Source organism: Sus scrofa, chromosome 12 (assembly GCF_054392235.1).
Source record: "Sus scrofa isolate SSC_HxYL_T2T_F1_AM1 chromosome 12, Sscrofa_HxYL_maternal_Yorkshire_Landrace_v2.0, whole genome shotgun sequence".
Taxonomy (NCBI): Eukaryota; Metazoa; Chordata; class Mammalia; order Artiodactyla; family Suidae; genus Sus; species Sus scrofa.
This window is the reverse complement of record NC_139394.1, coordinates 43816797-43836871: the sequence shown is the minus strand read 5'-3', so window position 1 is coordinate 43836871 and position 20075 is coordinate 43816797.

Here is a 20075-nt window from a genome sequence, read left to right as displayed (position 1 = left end):
TGCAAAGTCGTTTGTGAGGTCAGTAAAACCAGTCCCAGGGATTTTCACAGAGGAAAATGCGGTCTGGTCTTCCTTAAACTAACTGTGGGAAAAGCAGGATTGTCTTGCTTCCTCCAGGATTTCTGGCTCCCTTATCTGAATGTTTCTGTTGTCCTGGCTTTCCCAAAGAGAACCAAGCCAAGCAGAAGAGACAGCTTGATCCTGGATGCATGGAAAGGGAAGTTGTGTTAAGGCTTTGCCCAGATGTCAATAGTTTCCCAAATTCTGTGGGCCTTTTGAGCTCATTTCAGCCTGACAATAGGGCTGATGGTTTGGGAGAGGGAGAGAGAGAGAGGGACCCCCTTCATGGAGCTGCTGCTCTGGGTCAAGTGCCTGAATATAAAAGACGAATATGGAAATGTCACTCTCTTCAAATGCTTTCAGTCTAGATGGGGAGTTGGAACCGTAAAACAAACGAAGAAGCAATGTGACAAGGGAAACGAGTTCAGAGGAGGCACTTTCATCAGCGGGCAGCTGAGTCTCCAGAAAGCAGGTAAGACTCCAACTTAGGTCTTCACACGGAGCAGGGCTTAAGGGCAGGAAGAGGAGGACGCTCTGAGAGCTGGAGCCACAGAATTCAGAGGGGACAATGGGACATGGCCTTCCAGGCGCCAGACTGAGGGGGCTTTAGAGCACAGGAGGGGAATGAGGGGACTGGCTGTGGAGCACTGCAGGAAGAAAACTATAAGAGGAGGATCCAGACAGATTCTGGAGCACCTGAAAGAGCCCACCAGAGTTTGAAGGGGCACTGTGATAGGCGTTTCAGCAGGGGAAGCATGCTGATCAATTCCGCCTTCTATCTCTGCAGCAGTGACGGAGGCATTAATCTTTTTTTTTTTTTTTTCTTTTGTCTTTTTTGTTGTTGTTGTTATTGTTGTTGTTGCTATTTCTTGGGCCGCTCCCGCGGCATATGGAGGTTCCCAGGCTAGGGGTTGAATCGGAGCTGTAGCCACCGGCCTACGCCAGAGCCACAGCAACGCGGGATCCCAGCCGCGTCTGCAACCTACACCACAGCTCACGGCAACGCCAGATCCTTAACCCACTGAGCAAGTGCAGGGACCGAACCCACAACCTCATGGTTCCTAGTCGGATTCGTTAACCACTGCGCCACGACGGGAACTCCTGGTTTTTTTGTTTTTTTTTTGGGAGGCATTAATCTTGATAAGAGTTGCCTGGCCGCCTCCTCAGACGATTCCTTCTCCATCCCCTGAGCCGCAGGAGAAGCACAACACTCTTCCACCGGCCTTTCCTGGGTCTTCTTCATCCTTGGAATCGCAACCAAGGGAAGAAATGTTGTAGCTACTCAATTTCTAACATTTTCAGGACTCAAGATTTATGCAGAAAGTCTTCATCTTGAAAATATGTATCCAGGGAGTTCTGGTTGTGGCTCAGCTGGTTACAAACTCAACTAGTAACCATGAGGTCTGGGGTTCGATCCCTGGCCTTGCTCAGTGGGTCAAGTATCCGGTGTTGCTATGAGCTGTGGTGTAGGTCACAGATGTGGCTCGGATCCTGCGTTGCTGTGGCTGTGGTGGAGGCCAACAGCTGTAGCTCTGATTTGACCCCTAGCCCGGGAATTTCCACATGCTGTGGGTGTGGCCCTAAAAAGACAAAATAATAATAGTAATAAAAATAAATAAATTCATGAATTTGCCTTTTTTCCTAAATCATAAATACAGCCTACTAAGGTCCAACTCCACTTACATCAGAAAGGAGATTATTGGCATCCTCTTGTGGTGCACCAGGCGAAGGATCTGGTGTTGTCACTGCTCTGGTGCAGGTTCAATCTCATCCCTGGCCTGGGAACTTCCATGTGCTGCAGGTGTGGCCAAAAAAGAAAGAAAAGGAAAAAGAAAGAAAAGGGATTATCAAGAGACCAGGTGTACTCAGATCTTCCTTTTTGTTCCTTAAATCAGAATATAAAACTCCCAAGTGAAAAGCGCCCTCCCTATACCAGGAGAAAAGGACATTCTTCTCCAGGGACCCGGGACCTGAGGCTGGGAAATCGGTACAAACCCCCCTTGTTAAATGAACTCCTATCTTCCTAGTTACTTCTCCACAACTTACCACCCTTAGCCCAAACCCCTTTGTCTTGTCCACTCTTCAAATTTACTGTTTTACTGCCTGAAAGGTCTAAAAGCTTTCTGCTCTGGTCACTTCTTTGGTCTTCATTCTCCTGAGAAGTTTCCCAGGTGATCTTAAAGGTTAGGTTCTTGTCTCGTTGCAGAAGGAACTCAGAAATGAGATGGAAATTGCGAAGGAAAAGTGAGGATTTATTTAAATGAGAAATGTACCCCTTCAAGAGAGGCAGGCAGAGAGGCAAGCAGTTGGCATGCCGGTTATAAGGGTCCATCCAGAAGTTCCCACTGTGGCGCAGTGGAAATGAATCTGACTAGGAATCATGAGGTTGTAGGTTCAATCCCTGGTCTTGCTCAGTGGGTTAAGGATCCGGTGTTGCTATGAGCTGTGGTGTAGGTTGCAGACGTGGCGCAGTTCTTGTGGTGCTGTGGTTGTGGTGTGGGCCAGAGGCTACAGCTCTGATTAGACCCCTAGCCTGGGAACCTCCGTATGCCGTGGGCGAAGCACTAAAATGCACAAGAAAGGGAGGGGGACATCCATTCATGTGGCTTTATTGGTTATTCATTGAGTATTCATTGGGAAGTTTGGGTTTGGGGGTTGTATTCCTTAATTTTCATCCCAGCTCTGCCTTCTCAAAGGGAGGAAGGATTTTTGTCCTTATTTAGCATGATGGGTATTTCTTATCTGCATTGTTAATTTTATTGTAATTTTATTATAATGAGTGCATAATGAACAACAAGTTATATTTGGATGCTGAAGATTTGTGCCCTTTTCCACTTTTCTTTGTCTGCCACCCAGGTACTTATCACCCCCAAATGTGTGCTTTCCTGTCAGTTTGGAAGTTCCTGCTTTTCTTTGCCCATGGACCCTGCTGTTTGCGTGATGTGTCGTTTCCTGCCATCTGGCCCCATATTCCCCTTCTCTGCTCATACCTAACTGCTTGCCTGCTGTAACACAGGAACATGCAAATTTTTTTAAGTTATTTTTTTATTACCCGATGAATTTATCACACCTGTAGTCAGGTACATGTAAATGTCAATAAAACTTGTGTGCTTTTCTCATGTTAATCTGTCTTAAATCAGCTCAATCCTCAGGCCCAAGGAGTAGGGGGGAGTTTTTCTTCCCTCCAAGCCTCATATCCAGCCTCCCATCTCCCCAGCCACAGTCAAGGTTGCAGCTACCAAAGCTTCATCATCATAGATGCAACAAGGTCAACCTCGCAAGACAGAAAAGAATATTCCTCTCAACACCTGTGCCAAGGGCAACGAAAGTTCATAATTAAAGAACCAGCTGAACAAAACTGTAAAGAGCATAAAGTGATTGTGAAATCAGACTTTAAAATTCATTTTATGTGTATTTTATAAAAGCTGGCAAAAGGGAAGGAACACGATCCTATCTAGGGATGGCTGCTTCTCGTCACCATACAGTGTATAGCGAGAGACTGATTCATCGAGAAGAACTGCAGACTGCTGGTCTCGTAGGTGGTGGGGCCAGTAAAGAACTTGAGACAGGTGAGCAGAGTTAAAGAAATTGGGAGGGAGTGGGAGGGGGTGCCCAGCTCCTCCTTGCCCTGCCCCCTGCAATGTGACAGGCACACCTGAGCCTAAAGAGGGATGGGCAGTAGAGGAAAAGGCAGGGCAGGTGGTGTGGAGGGCAGAGCATGTGAGCTGAGGAGCCAGAAAGAATTTCTCTCCCACCCACCCCTACAACTAAGTTGCTCAGTCACGTAAACAAGGCAAGCTGCGTCTGATCTCTCACCGTGAACTGGAGATGCTCAATACGATGACATCTTTGGCTCAGCACAGTGAGGTGATGCCCATAGTGGGTGTGTTCCTCACTGAATCTCAGAGACAGAGTTTGGGGGGAAGGAGAAAAGAATAGCTTTATTGCTTTGCCAGGCAAAGGGGGGCAGAGTGGACTCATGCCTTCAAAACCTGTCCCAACCCAGGAGAATTTGGTGAGTAGTTATATAGCGACGGTTCAAGGGCAGAGTGGCTGATAAGGATCAGGGTATGGGCAGAGCCTGCTTTCCTTTCATCTGGCCTCAGGGGGCGGGTCTCCTGATGAGCTTCTGGTTCTCAAGGCTAGCCAACTGCGACCTTCTCTCTGGAATGGAGACTTCTGCAGAAGAGCTCAAAGGTAGTAATGTGTCCATCCCGCAGGGTCCTGCTTGGTTTCAGGTGTGGACAGGTACTCACTTAATGCTAGTTCTGTCCTCCCAGCTCCACTTTTCCTTCATTGGCTCACGTGGCAGTCCTTAGTCTTTAGCAGTCCTGGAAGGCAGTTGCTGTTAGACAAAGATCTTGTTTGGGAAAGAGGCACTCAGGGGTGTGTGTTATCCTTGGCCTGCTGCCTAATGGGCTCAAGCTTCCAGAACATGCTCTGGCTCAGCTCAGTAGGTGAGAGGGAGGTCGGCCTCCCTCAGCCCTGCTTCGGCTTCACGGAACCAAGGCTTCAAGCGACGACGTGGACTCCTGGTGGGCCTCTTCTCCATGCATGGAACTAGAGACCCCCTAAAGCCGGAGAAATCACAGGTAACAGCTATTTCTTAATCTTAGGAGGATGGACGTGAGAAAGAGAAACCAGAGTCTCAGCATGGTGTTTTTGCCTTGCAGCCTAGTGCCCTCACTGGCTCAGGCAGAATTCATAGGGACCGAGGACAAATCCTGGTTGCAGTCCCCAAGCCAGATGGGTCCCCATCATCTCTGGCCACTACAACCTTGTTACTGTTGCCAAAACTCAGCCTCTGTTCATGGTTGCTGAATAGAAATGCAGAGGCAGAGTTTGGGGCAAAGGAGAAATGAGTAGCTTCTATTCCTTTGCCTGCAAAGGAGGCCACAGAAGGCAGAGGCCCTAAAGGCTATGCCCTTCTTTGGGAGGGAATAGGAGGTAGTCTTATAGTCTCAGGAATGGAAAATAGGGCCACAGATAAGGATGGGATAGATGCAAGCTTGCATTCTTCTTCAAAGCTGGCTTCAGGCTTCTCTGAAGAGGTTCTGGTGGTCCTTGAGGTTATCACACAGTGACTTTCCTTCTGAATATAGCAGTTAACATCTTCCGTTTGCTAGGGTTTTAATTCTGCAAAGGAGCTCAAAGACATTGTTAGGTGTGTCCTGTTAGGTTTGCGAGGCCGTTAGTAAAGCTAAAGAGATTTATGAAGGCATCAGAGGGGGACCGGCTGAGCTTAAGATGGTGTCAGCTCTAAAAAAGAAAAGAAAAGAAAAGAACGGGAGTTCCCGTCGTGGTGCATTGGAGACGAATCCGACTAGGAACCATGAGGTTGCAGGTTCCATCCTGGGCCTTGCGCTGTGGGATAGGTTACAGACACAGCTCGGATCCTGTGTTGCTGTGGTTGTGGCTATGGCCGGTGGATATAACTCTGAAGTGAGTGCGGCCCTAAAAAGATGAAAGACCAAAAAAAAAAAGATGGCGCCAGCTCTGACTGTGAGGAGGTGCTAGGCTTATAAAGGATCTGCGGCTGGCGTTCAAGGCAGAACGACAAAGGAGGAGGGGAAAGTCGAGGGAGGGGTAGGTGGGGAGGGGTAGGTGGTTGAGTCCCGTGGCAGAGGGCAGTTAATCCTTGTAGGTGGTTAATCTGTGCTCCACATTCTGGGAAAGTGTGTAGCTCTTGTGCTGGGCTGTACCTATGTCCACAGCAGGTCTCCAAGGTGAACAGTCACAATTTGGGGGGCGGGGCTCTGTCTCCATCCTCCTGGGAACCTATCATACCCTTGAGGTGAAACCAGGACCCTGCCCTCAGGCTGCGTTATTGTTTCTTGACTGCTCCCTTCTCTTGTTTCTGAATCCCCTGATTAGCACCTGTTTGAACCTGCCCCTTGGAACTCAGGGAGGGTCATGGAGGCTGAAGCCTATTCCCAGTGGGCAAGAAATGGAGGGACACCAAGAGGCTTCCATGCCCAGGAGCCCCACAGGGTCTTGCTCAGTTTCATTATTGGGCTGAATTCTCCTGCTTCTGTCTCTTCTTGCCCTCAAGGTGAGCCTGCCCTCACTCTCTGCTCCTCACTCTTTCAAGGCTAAATGACACCAGGCAGAGCCACCCAACTGCCTGGTCTGACCAAACTCAGCCATGCCCTCCTGTGAGTTAATTTACACAATTGGGTGGGGAGAAGCTCCCAGGAAGCCTGGGGCACAAATGTCAGAGATAGAGGTGGGAGAGATGGAGGAACTGGTTTTCTACCTGTCCTCTCTAACCGATACCTCCCAGGACTTCTCAGCCCCGTGAAGAGAGGGGGCAGTCTCCCCATTGCTATCCAGAACACGAACTGACCATGTGAGTGTGGGACTTCAAGGCCTCTTTAAGGAGATAAAATGCAAAAAGCCTCTGGCCAAGACAAGAATTACCAGACTCTTATCATCCCACCTGTTTCATCGTAATTGTTACAAAGTTCCTGAGCCCTCCCCCCCCACAACCTGGCCTACCCCTTCCTACCCCCTACTAGGAAAGGTATGTGGCCCACTCCCCACTCCACCCCTATAGGGGCATTATATTCCCTCAACCAACCAGCAAGCATATAGGAAGCCCCCATTTCACCCCAACCAATCAGCTGGCCAACAGGTGGGTGGTAAGACCTCTATTCTCTCCCCTTTGTCCTTGGGCTATAAAAGCAGGCTCACCCATGTGCTCAGGAGTCAGCTCTCCCTGATCAGCAAGAAATCAGGAAAATGTTAAACAGCATTTCTTGCCTCAGTCTTTTCTTCACCCTGGTCTGAGTCTGGAAAATTCATTTTCCAATCGGGACTGCAACCACGACAGTGAGGATTAATGTCACCATTGTGGCACTTGGATGCAGCAAGGCTGGATCCTTAACCCATTGACAGAGGCCAGGGTCCTACATCCTCATGGACACTATGTTGGGTTCTTAACCCCCTGTGCCATAACGGGAATTTTTGTATGTATCTTTTTAAGGTATAGTTTTGTCCAGATAGATGCCCTGGAGTGGGTTTGCTGGATCATATGATAACTCTATTTTTAGTTTTATTGAGGAACCTCCATACTGTTTTCCCTAGTGGTTGTTCCAATTTACATTCCCACCAACAGGGTAGGAGGGTTCCCTCTTCTCCACACTCGCTTCAACATTTATTATTTGTAGACTTTTGGATGATGACCATTCTGACTGGTGTGAAGTGATACCTCATTGTGGTTTTAATTTGCGTTTCTCTATGAAGTAGAGCATCTTTTCATGTGCCTGTTGACCATCTGTGTGTCTTCTTTGGAGAAATATCTATTTAGGTCTTCTACCTATTTTTTTATTAGTTTTTTTTAAATTTTGAGCTATATAAGCTATATATTTTGGAAATTAAAATCTCTCGTTGGTCATATTGTTTGCAAATATTTTGTTGCATTCTGTAGGTTGTCATGTTGTTTATGGTTTCCTGTGGTCTGCCAAAGGTTTTAAGTTTAATTAAGTCCTATTTATTTGTTTTTGCTTTTGTTTCTAGGAGACAGATCCAAAAAAATATTGCTGCAGTTTATGTCAAAGAGTGTTCTGCCTATGTTTTTCCTTTAGAAGTTTTGTAGTATCTGGTCTTACATTTAAGTCTTTAATTCATTTTAAGTTTATTTTTTGTGCATATGGTGTTAGAGAATGTTTTGATTTCATTTTTTTTTACATGTAGCTATCCAGTTTTCCCAGCACCACTTATTGAAGACATTGTTTTTTCCCCGTTGTATATTCTTACTTCATCATAGACTAATTGACCATAATTTCTGGGCTACCCATCCTGTTCCATTGATGTATGTGTCAGTTTTTTGTGCACCATACTCTTGATGACTGTAGCTTTGTGGTATAGTCCGCAGTCAGGGGGAACCTGATTCTTCCAGCTCTGTTCTTCTTTCTCAAGATTGTTTTGGCTATTGGGAGTCTTTTGTGTTTCCACACAATTTAAAAAATTGTTTGTTATAGTTTTGTGAAAAATGCCATTGGTAATTTCATAGGGATTGCACTTAAGGTAGGGATTGCACGGAAGGTCACCTTGGGCAGCATGGTCATTTTAACCATACTGATTCTTCCTTGACTGGCCTTTTTGAAATGCCAAACCCCTGAGTACATTCAAGGAAGGATTTCTTTCCATATCACGTGCAGAATATAAGGCTGGGGAAATGGTAGCTTTAGGCCTAATTTGGGTCACTCCCCTTGCTCTGTTTTTCAGTCTTCTGGAAGTCTGTGGTAGGAAAGTATCATCTGGGAAGGAGCATCCTTCAAAGTTTGTTTCCTTAATCCCAAATGAGCCCTTGACTTGGAGAAAAAAAACAAGTCATAGATTCTGAAAGAGTCTTTCTTTCAGTATCAAGAAGTAAAAGCCTTATTTTCTTGTAAGCCATGATCACTCATTGCAAAATGATTGAGAAAACAGCAAACAAAAGAATGATGCCCATAGAACCAATAAACCAATTAAAAAAAAATCCATCGTGATACTTAATAGCTCCCCCCAGTTCACAAAGAAGATTGGCTTATTTTAAGCTTCTTCCCACCCCCTCGTCCCCCAAATTTATTCAAACCTCAGTGTATAAGGCTTACTCATCTTGAGCTGTTTGGATAGGTATGTGGAAGTAATGAGCAGGTCAGAATGGGAGCATTGGATGTGAAGTTGGGATACACACAACACTCCAGTGCAGGATGACTTTCTCAAGGAGAAATATCCTCTGAGGCCCAGATCCTACAGGACGTGCAAGAGAAAGTCAACATTTTCTATTTTAATCTGGGATTACTTAGTAGAGCTCAGTGGGTAAGGACAAATAGGATTTCTATTTAGCCCTTCTACTCAAAAAGTATCCTTTGCATCTGCAAAGGTAGGGCAAGAACCAGGCTGTTATGTAAATATATTATTTATGGCAAAGTGTATAGTGAATGAACCATTCTAGGAACTTGAAACGGAAACTCCAAGAGTTTGTGTGTGTGTATTATTTATGAAATGCTGAAACAGCCTCTTTGGGAGGTCATGCTATTGTATAGCTTAGATCTTCACTTTTGACATGCATGAGAAACTCCTTGAACATAATTCTCAAGGATACCAGGAAATTTTGTGTCAGAGTCTGTAAATAGATGAGGAAATTAGTTGAGGACTTTTTCCAACTATAAATTGATTTGCATCTTTCTCTCTCCAAAAAATCATCTGAACCAGATAGAAAATTCTCCCCCTGCAGTAAAACAGAATAAAGGAACTGCATTGAAACTGACAGCACTAATGGCTTGAACCCAGCCAAAACCCAGTCTGGGACATAAACACACACTTTTAAATAGAATCACTCACCTGGTGTCTGGATTTACCGAGGTTCAGGTTCTTTACACCTCCGTGCAGAAGGAATTCAGCAAGAGACAAAGTGATAAGCAAGAAATAGATTTATTAAGATAGGATACTTGTGAGAAATGCAAGCGGGCAGGCAAGGAGGATTCAGTGAGCTACAGTTTTATCATCCTAGGACAGTGGGGGTGGGAAAAGACCACCCCTTCCTCTTTGAGTAATAGCTCCTCCTTGGTATCTGGTCATGGTACTTATTCAAATCAGCAGAAGGGCGGTCTTCAAACTCCTGCCCTTGGTCTGAATGTCAAGGCAGGCCTCACCCCATCGGCCATCCAATGATCTGAGGCATCTCTCATTCCTCCACTAGTCAGGCAAGCCTACCTTGTTCTGATGGCCCTCTTGAGCAGTTATTAACTTACAGTGATCTCCCAAAGTCCCCTAGGTTTCCCTCTCTATCTGTGGTCCCTTACTGGGACACCTATGACTACCTGTGCCTACTCCATCCCTATCAACATTACCGTGTGTGTATTAGTACCATGTGTGTACTCAGTGCCTCTCCTACCCTGGCCCAGCCCAGCTGCATTCCTGCATGATGGAAAGTTACCAAATGGGCTGTACCTGAATGTTTACCACACTGTCTGCTAACAGAAGGCTGGGTGCCTTCTTCATTCTGGCGGCTCTCTTGGCTTTGGGGATGGTGATGCCTGGGCTTATAGACTTGGTGCAATAGGTTAATCTGTTGAGGGCTTTCCAGTCATCAGACTTTGTGCTGCCCAAACTCTTCATTCACTGAACAGAAATGTGAGACAGGGGAATTCCCACTGTGGCTCAGTGGTAATGAACCCGACTAGTATCCATGAGGATGTGAGTTCGATCCCTGGCCTTGCTCAGTGGGTTAAAGGATCCAGCACTACCATGAGCTGTGGTGTAGGTCACCGACTCAGCTCAGATCTGGTGTGACTGTGGCTGTGGTATAGGCTGGCAGCTGTAGCTCTGATTCGGCCCCTGGCCTGGAAACTTCCATATGCCCCAGGTGTGGCCCTAAAAAGACAAAAACAAACAAACAAACAAACAAAAAAAACGGAAACACAAGACAGAGTTTTAGGCAAAGGAAAAGAGAATAGCTTTATTGCTTTGCCAGGCAAAGGAGGCCACAGCAGTCTAATGCCCTAAAGACTGTGCCCTCCTTTGGAAGAGAATAGGAGGTGGTTTTATAGTTTAGGAGTAGAAAATAGGACCACCGATCAGGATCCAGGTATAAGCAAGCTTGGATTCCTCTTCAAAGTTGGTGTTTAGTGGCCCCAGGGCTGGTTCTGATAGTCCCCTATCTGGTTCTGATAGTCCCCTATCTGGTTCTGATAGTCCCCCCATCTGGTTCTGATAGTCCCCTATCTGGTTCTGATAGTCCCCCTATCTGGTTCTGATAGTCCCCCCATCTGGTTCTGATAGTCCTCCTATCTGGTTTTCATTTGTTGGTGGTTTTAGTTCTGCAGAAGAACTCAAAGATATTGTTCTGTGTATCCCTTGAGGAGGAACCAGGACCTACACCAAGGCTGCATTGTTGTTTCTCTACTGCTCTTCTCTTGTCTCTGCATCCCCTGTCTTCTCTGCTTAGCGACTGTGTGAACCCACCCTTTGGAACTCATGAAGGTCATGGCGGCTGAAGCTTATTCCCTAAAAACCAGAAATGGGAGACACAGAAAGGCTTTTGTGCCCAGGAGGCCCCTGCTCAGTTTCTTTGGGGAAGATTAGAAAAGGGAATTGAACCTTTAACCTAGGACTAGAATCTGGCACTCTCTCTACAGCAGATGTGAAAGATTTTCAGTTCTGAGTTCCAGTTCCTTAGATCCCTATGGACATTCTTTTTCCAAACATCTGCACAGCTCGAGTGGGAGTTTGTTGCAACTGGAGTAGTTGGGGACAGAATGGGGGAGGGCCTCCTCCCACAAGGAAGTATGAGTTTGTTTTGAGTCTTGACTCTAGAACAATTGCAGTATATTATAAAGACACCAAGATTGAGGCCTGCCCAAAAGGGCTTACAGTGCTTGCTTCATAGTCTGCACTGAGGTCAGAAATGTGGTGGCATTGGTGTGGGCTGTGAGTGTAAGGAAACTGTGCCCTGCTTGTGGGGGGAAAACAGCCCCTCTCATCTTCTCAGGTGGAACCAACATCCACCTGCCCCTCTGCCCACAGAAGCCTGTGTAAGTCCTGTGGAAGAGCAGTTGGTGGCAAAGGACCGGAGAACTTGAATTGTCCTACCTAATGTGAACTGGAGTTTGGCACTTGCCACCTGCCTCTACATGGCTTAAATCATGAGCCACTGTAGCTGCCCATCCACAGCACCCCCTGAGCGGAGCTCAGGGTGGAGACTGGGAGTAAGGCACCCTGTGCTCTGGGAAAACCAGAAGAACAGGTCTTTGTGTAATTAGATATTTTTTAGGAGAAGATTTTATGAGCCCAATTCTTGTATCTCCTCCTATCTGGGAAAACACTAAAAAGCTGTCAATAAAGACTGATGTCTGTGACTCGTAGCCGCCTTCACAAGACCAGCAGCAAACTTCTGTAAAATGTGTGCCTGGCTGCATGCCCCCCCCCCCTCCCCTTCACCTTTAGGACTTCTATCTTGATAGTCCCCCTTTCTTCTTGGGGGAAGTGTTTCAGAGCTGCTCCTTCAGAACTCCTTGTTCTCTGCCTCCTGGGCTGTAGCTAGTGGACAAAACAAAGATGTCAAGGTCATCTATGAGAACATCCACTCCCAAGGGTGGGCCAGTGAGCCCAGAGGGAACGCTGGGAAGAAACAAGACTGGCCCACAGTGGAGGTACATATCAAAAGAGTGATTCCAGGAAGCTCAGACCTTTACATCTTCCCATAGAAACTGGTTTTCTGTAAATCTTTTTATTCTGTAAATCCGGTTATCTGTAAATCATTTTTTTCCTACAACCTTCCCTTTATTGCAAAATCTCTTCTATCCTAGCTCCCCCCTCACCTCCTCAGAGCGGTTTCTCAGGGCTCCCTGAGAGGCTGTCTCCCTGCTTTAAGTCCTAATTTTGTTCAAAATAAAACTTAATTATCAATGTTCAGGTTGTGCTTTTTTTTTTTTTTTTTAGTCGACCCTCCCAGATTCCCAAGGTCAAGTTGTCCCAGGGCTGATCAAACACTGATCAAAATTCCTTGAGCTAGGTCCCTTCTGCCTAGTTGGGATAAAAGAAAAAATCTAGAGAGTAAGGAAGCATTTCTTGATTGCTGGTTGACACCAAGGAACTGTGCTTCTTGATGGAGTAAGAACAGCGATGAGGCAAGTTCAGCAAGACAGACCCATGTAGGTCATTATAATATAACCCACCTGATGCTATGGCAGAGATTTGTGCAAAGTTCTGCAGGAGCGTAAGGGGAATTATTTGTTAATTCCCAGGAGGTTGGGGAAATTTTTGGTGATATGAACAATGTGCGCTGGAACCTGAGAGGTGAGATTAAGATCACCAGATGGAGGGGAGCCAGATGAACTATCCAGGCACCAGGACAAGCATACACAAAGCCTTGGGAATAGGGGCTGGGGATAGGAGCATGAGGAAGCAGGGATCATGGGAAAGTGGGCGGGGAGGGAATTCTAGAGGGACTTATGCCAAGCAAGGTGGATAGAAATTCATTGGCAATATCAAGTTGGGGAAGTAGGATGATCAGCTTTGTAGTTTAGAACAGCACCTCTGGTGGCAGTGAGGATAAAATCCCTTCTACCTTATACAACGACTAGTCCCAGAAAAGTCCCCTGAAATCTGTGTGCCCAGGATCCAGGGTCCTTTCCTGGCTGTTCTCTACTCCTTTTTTCTTTTCTTTTCTTTCCTTTCCCTCCCTTCCCTTTCCTTTCTTTTCTTTTCTCCTTTTCTTTCCTTTTTTTCAGTAATGGATCCTTAACCACTAGGCCACCAAGGAACTCCTTTTTCTCTACTCCTAGAACCACAGTACTGGAAGGGAATTTGTTGCAGGAAGAGAGACTTCTTCCAGGGCCCAAGAATGGGCTCCTGTCTAACACTCAGAAATGAATTATCCAAGGAGACGCATGTGCTGACAAAGCAAGAGATTTTATTGGGAAGGGGCCCCTGGGTGCTGTGAAGGAGAGTGGCAGGGTGAGGGAACCCAGGACAGCTGCTCTGCCATGTGACTCACAGTCTCCGGTTTTATGGGAAGGGGGTTAGTTTCTGGGTTGTCCCTGACCAGTCAGCTTGCTTGGCCCATGCTTGGTCTGTCCCAAGGTCCTTCTTGGTGGCGTGTGCACCTCTTAGCCAAGGTGGATTCCAGCACCAAGGATCCTGGGAGGTTGGTCATCTTCTCCCTCCTATTGGCCTCTCCGCAGTCCTCCCGGTTAGTCTTCAGGGCAGCACTTTGTTCCTTTTCAGGGCCTCCTGCTGTGAGACAGCTCATGTTAAGTGGCTGTTTTCGTACTTGGCCAAGGTGGGCAGTTTTGGTCAATGGTCCCCTAACAAACTGACCATGAATGTTTGATTTCTGAGGATTTCAGGTAGCACTATCCGGTGACCCATTTTCTAGAAACTTTTATTCCGAATAAACTCTTGCTTTACTCTATCCATGCTGGCTCATCCTAACTATCTGAGACGTATGCAGAAGTTCCTACAGCCAGCATCATCTTAACAAGGAAATACTGAGTACCACTTGGTCAGGGCTTACTCTAGATGATGGAGATGCCAGGAAGGCAAAGAAAATATCCTGCTCTCCAGTCCCTTCTTACCTACATCCTCCAGGCCAGGTCACCTGTACTCACTCATATGGGTCTATTGTTTCTGCCAAGGGCAGAAAGAATTCTCTCTGCATGGCCATCAGCAGTATAGCTCCTCCCTGGACTGTGAGACAGTAAGTAGGCTGTGTTCTTACTTTATGTACTTCTTCTGGTCAGAGTAAATCTGTAGGCTCTGAGTAAAGCAAATGTAAAAACATGGGTGGGCCTCATCCAATCAGTTGACAGCATTAAAAGAAAAAGACTGAGGTTCCCTGAGAAACCAGAAATTCTGCCTCCAGGCTGCCCTTGAACTCGAGTTGTAACTCCAACTCTTCCTCATGTCAGAACCTTTTTTGTCGTGGTCTATGCACATGCGTCAGAAAGAAGAATTTTCTGGCATGGCGAGGTGAAGAGAAAGAAGAGTTTACTGAGATAAGATACGCAGCTAGTGCAGTGGGACGACTTCCTTATAATCAAAAAGAGCCAACCCTGGGTGTGTGGTCATGTCTGTTTTTATAGCCTAGGGAGAGGAGAGGCCTTAGGATACACCTGCTGACCTGCTGATTGGTTGGAGGAAGAGGAGTCTTACGATAAACTTGCTGGTTGGTTGGGGCAAATAAGGTCCCCATAGGGATGGGGTGAGGAGTCAACCCTGTACCTTCCCTGGTAGGGGGCAGGAAGGGGTAGGCCAGGTTGGTCCAAGTGGGGTGATGATAAGGGTCTGGTAATTCTTGTCTTGGCCAGAGTCTTTGAGTTCAATCTCCCTGAATGGGACTTGAAGCCCAACACTTTCCCTTGAGTCCAAGAAGGTGAAAACCTCTTACTCCCAACAGGGATGAGTTTTAGGGTCTACCCACCAGCAGGGCATACACTGACTTGGAGTTCTGTGGGGCCACTGCTCTAGAAGAGAAGGCAGTCAAGGGACTCTAACATTGACAGTTAAATACTTTAACTGAGAATCCAATTTCATTTCTTTTACAAAGAAATTTTATTACAGTTGATTTACAATGTTCTGTCAATTTCTGCTGTACAACTAAGTGGCCCAGTCATGCATATATACACATTGTTTTTGGGGTTTTTTTGGTCTTTTTTTTGTCTTTTTGCCATTTCTTGGGCTGCTCTCGCGGCATATGGAGGTTCCCAGGCTAGGGGTCGAATCGAAGCCGTAGCTGCCAGCCTACACCAGAGCCACAGCAACGCGGGATCCGAGCCACATCTGCAACCTACACCACAGCTCACGGCAATGCCAGATCGTTAACCCACTGAGCAAGGCCAGGGATCAAACCCACAACCTCATGGTTCCTAGTCGGATTCGTTAGCCACTGTGCCACGATGGGAACTCCATCATATATACACATTCTTTATCTCACATTATCCTCCATCACGTTTCATTACAAGTGACTAGATATAGATCCCTGGGCTATACAGCAGGATCTCATTGCTTATCCACTCCAAATGCAATCGTTTGCATCTACTAACCCCAAACTCCAATTTCATTTTGAGTGAAAAGGAAATAGTCTTTGCCTAGCCAGGCACTCGTAAGGTATAACTAAGATCTGAAATCCGACCTCTCTACCACTCTGCCCTGGCTCGAGTCCCATGGCAGGACACGGAATGGATGTGAGTCAGTACTGGGAAGGCAGCTGTGTTCACTGCTCTTCTACCAAAGATGCCCCAAGAAGGCCAGAGGCTTGGGGACTGACATCTAAATTGTAGGTAATGATCCTTCCTTGTACTAGGGTTGGACCTTTTACAGGGTCATGTTCGGAAAGCAGCCAAGACCTGGAAGTGAATGACCTTGTCAGCTCACCATCTGTCATGTATTTTTTGTGTCTTTCTGAAAACTTGAGCGGAAGACAGGGAGCCTGAAGCAAGTGCTGTAAGATTTTGGTTCTTGGAATTCCCATTGTGGCTCAGCGATAATGAACCTGACTAGTATCCATGAGGATGTGGGTTTGATCCCTGATCGCACTCAGTGGGTGAAGAATCCAGTGTTGCTGTGAGTTGCAGTGTAGGTCGCATATGCGGTTCAGATCCTGCATTGCTGTGGCTGTGGCTTAGGCTGGCAGCTGCAGCTCCAATTCGACCCCCGCCTGGCAACTTCCGTATGCAGCAAGTGCAGCCCTAAAAAGCAGCAAATCACCAAACAAACAAAGAATTTGGTTCTTGTGGCCTTTCCAACACAGGTTTCATTGTGGCCCAGAGGGCTCTAGAGTATAAAATAGAGAGCTCCTGGGCTGGAGATCCACTCCAGCTAGTGATCGGAACAGGCTAACTGGGGACTAATTTGTGGTTTGTTAAGCTGTGCAAGCTCAAGAATATTTCATCCCTCTTTCCCTTGGGTTTGGCCGTCTAAGCTGAGAACCTGGTGCCCTGAAGTTTGGATTAGTTCTTCCCTTTCCTACAAACAACCTACAGCACAGCCACACAACTTCAGCGTCCCAGATTCCCCAGCCTGGGAATAGCGCCCCCTGGTGTGTGCCCTCTGCATAGCTCCGCACTTTGCCCAAAGGTGGCTCTTCAGATTCCTCCACTTCTCTGCCTCCCCAGCTTCCCAGGTATTTCCAGGACTGTCCCTCCTTTGACTACGAATAAACCTTTCATCATCATCTTTTTTAAGATTTTTATTGGAGTATAATTGATTTACAATGTTGTATTAGTTTCAGGTGTACAGCAAAGTGGATCACTTATAAATATATCCATTCTTTTTTCTCATATAGATTGGGGAAAAAAAAATATATATATATATATCCATTCTTTTTTCCCCATATAGATTGGGTAGGTTTTCCTGTGCTATATACAATAGGTTCTTGTTAATCCTCTATTTTATACAGGAGTGTGTGTATGTTATTCCCACCCTCCCAATTTCTTCCTCCACCCAAAGTTTTCCCCTATGGTAACCATTGGATTCATCGTCTTCTCTGCTGGCTTGTCTGTCCTGGTCTGACTCTCGTGAGGCCCCTTGTGTGCGGAAACTCCCCATCCATTTTGGGCCCCAGGGCCCTGTGTCCTGATGGCAATATTCTTCCTCCAAACCCGTAATACCAGTCGATCATGAGAAAGTCACCAGACACATATACAAATTGAAAGATGTTTTACAAAACATCAGATGAGAAGAGTCTGAGGCACTGTCACAGAGCAGAGGAGAGTAAGGAGGGCTAACAAATGAATGCAATGAGATATCCAGGATCAGATCCTGAACAGAAAGAAAACATTACTGGAGAGATTCATGAAGGTCCAATAACTTCTGTGCTTTGGTGCCTAGCAACATGCCAATATTGATTTTTTTTTTTAATTTGACTGAAGTGTGGTGGTTGGGTACAATGGTAACAATAGGAGACTGGTGAGATGTATATGGAAACTCTGTGTGATCTTTGCAATGACTTTGACAATTTTCGTGAAAGAGCTACATCCCTCAGAAGACACACGCTATTCTTGCACTGCCTCTCGAGATTCACCCTTTTAGCCTGTTCTGTGAAAGTAGATTGGGGTCCCTTACATTTTTTTCTCTTTGCTAGACTGCGCTGGAAGTGGAGAGATTTTAGGGGGAAGAGTTTTGCCTCCTGCAGCATCCAAGGTGACCACGATTCCATAAACCTGACTTTTCCAACAAGGTCTGCCTCTCAGGCCTGGGGGCAAGGAGTTGGGTCGGGGGTGGAGGGTGGGGGGTGGGCAGGGCTCTTTCTTGGACCCTCTATCTCAGGCCCAGGGTTAGTGGCTCTTCCTTATACCTGCCACTCTGACACTCTCAAGAATTCTCTTCATTCCGTACTAGTCAATCCCTTGTTACTCCAATCCCCTCTTATAGATGGTCATTCCTTGTTTTTTTTGTCTTTAAAAAAAGTTTTTTTTAAATTGGAGTTGATTTACAATGTATTAGTTTCAGGGGTATAGCAAAGGGATGCAGTTATATTCATTCTTTCTCAGATTCTTTTCCATATAGGTTATTACAGAGTATTGAGTAGAGCTCCTTGTGCTACGCAGTAGTCCTTGTTGATTATCTATTTTGTTATTCTTTTTAGGGCCGCATCCATGGTATATGGAAGTTCCCAGGCTAGGGGCTGAATTGGAGCTACAGCTGCCAGCCTGTACCACAGCCACAGCAACGTGGGATCCTAGCCTCGTCTGTGATCTACACCAGAGCTCATGGCAAAGCCGGATCCTTAATCCACTGAGCAAGGCCAGGGATCAAACCCGGATCCTCATTGACTCCAGTCAGATTAATTACCGATGTGCCACAAGGGGAACTCCCCATTTTAGTCATTCTTTGTATTAAATTTACTCTGTTCAAATTACTGTGTGGTGTCTTTTTCCAGATTGGACCCAGATGGATACCTAACCGAAATTAACTCAAGAAGAACTGGACGACCTGAATAGCCCCCTCCCCTGCCACCGCATCTCTTTTTAGGGCTGAACCTGCGTATAGAATTTCTTGGCTTAAGGGTCGAATTGGATCTGCAGCTGCTGGCCTATGTCACAGCCACAGCAACACCAGATCCGAGCTGCATCTGTGACCTATGCCATAGCCTGCAGGCAACCCAGGATCCTTGACCCACTGAGCAAGGCCAGGAAGCGAACCCACATCCTCATGAAGACTAGTCAGGTGCGTAACCCTCTGAGCCACCATGGAAACTCCAAGCCCTGTATCTCTTAGATAGATTAGGGGTTTAAAATTTTTCTCTGTAAAGTAAGAGGCGAGGTCATCTGTTGAGTGGGAGGGACTGAAAGAGATTAAGGTGTGAGGGACCTGGACAATGTTTGCAATAGTTCTTAGGAAGCATGGGAGCTTGTGCTGAAATTGTACTAAAATTGCAGGCCAGTGTCGAAGTCCTAAATGAAGCGGTCAATGATGAATTTATGTTGGGACTTAGGCGTGGGAAGGATAAGGTGCATAGTTAGGTGCCTCCAACAGGGGATTTGCCAGCAGGTGCTATTGAAAGAAATCAGAATTAGGGGCCTTCAGGGTATTGGCAAGGGGTTAGAAAGATGAAAGAGAAAGTTTAAAATGTGAAGGGGGCAGTAGAGAGAGAGAGATGGAGGGAGGGAGAGGGAGAAAGAAACCGAAAGCAGAGAAGAGTTTGCACTGATTTATAATCACGTGACTGCGCGGAATGAACAGCTGGATTTCAACTCATCTCTCTAGAGTCTCATTCTCCCCAGATAGGGTCAAGATTGAGACAATTTGGCTTCAGTGTGGTACATTCCATACGGTGGGGGACAGCTGGGGCGGGAGGGAAAACCGAAGTTGTTTACACACGAGAGCTGGCTCCGCTATTTTTTGGACTGATTACGCAAGAAGACTTCCAATTTTATTTCTTCTGAACATGTTAGGGTGGGTAGAGGGAGTAAGTGCCTTTCAGTGGTACCCAGCCTGGAGAAAGAGGGCTTGGCATCCAGGGACAGCTTTGTTCACTTCCCTCCCGGCACCAGCTAGTGGATTCTCAAGTCTTGTGGGGGAAACAGAATATCAGAGAGTTTAGAGGGGATTGGGGACTTGGGAGGCAATTGGATAGCTGTGTTTATTTATCCTATAACATGATATGTTTAATAAGCCCCCCTAAGTGCATTTCCTGGCTCTAGTCATGCAACCTTCCAATCTAAACTCCATACTTTAGGGAGGGTTTCTTCCTCCTCTTTTTAACATAAATATATATATATATTTTTTTTAAACATAATATATATATTTATTTTTGTCTTTTTAGGGCCGCACCTGTGGCATATGGAGGTTCCCAGCTAGGAGTCCAATCGGAGCTGTAGCAATGAGGAATCTGAGCTGTGTCTGCGACCTACACCACAATTCATGGCAACACCTGATCCTTAACCCATTGAGTGAGGCCAGGGATCGAACTTGCATCCTCATGGATACTAGTCAGACTTGTTTCCACTGAGCCATGATCATGACAGGAACTCCTCCTTTTGTTATTTTTTTTTTTTTTTCTTTTTAGGGCCACACTTTTTAGG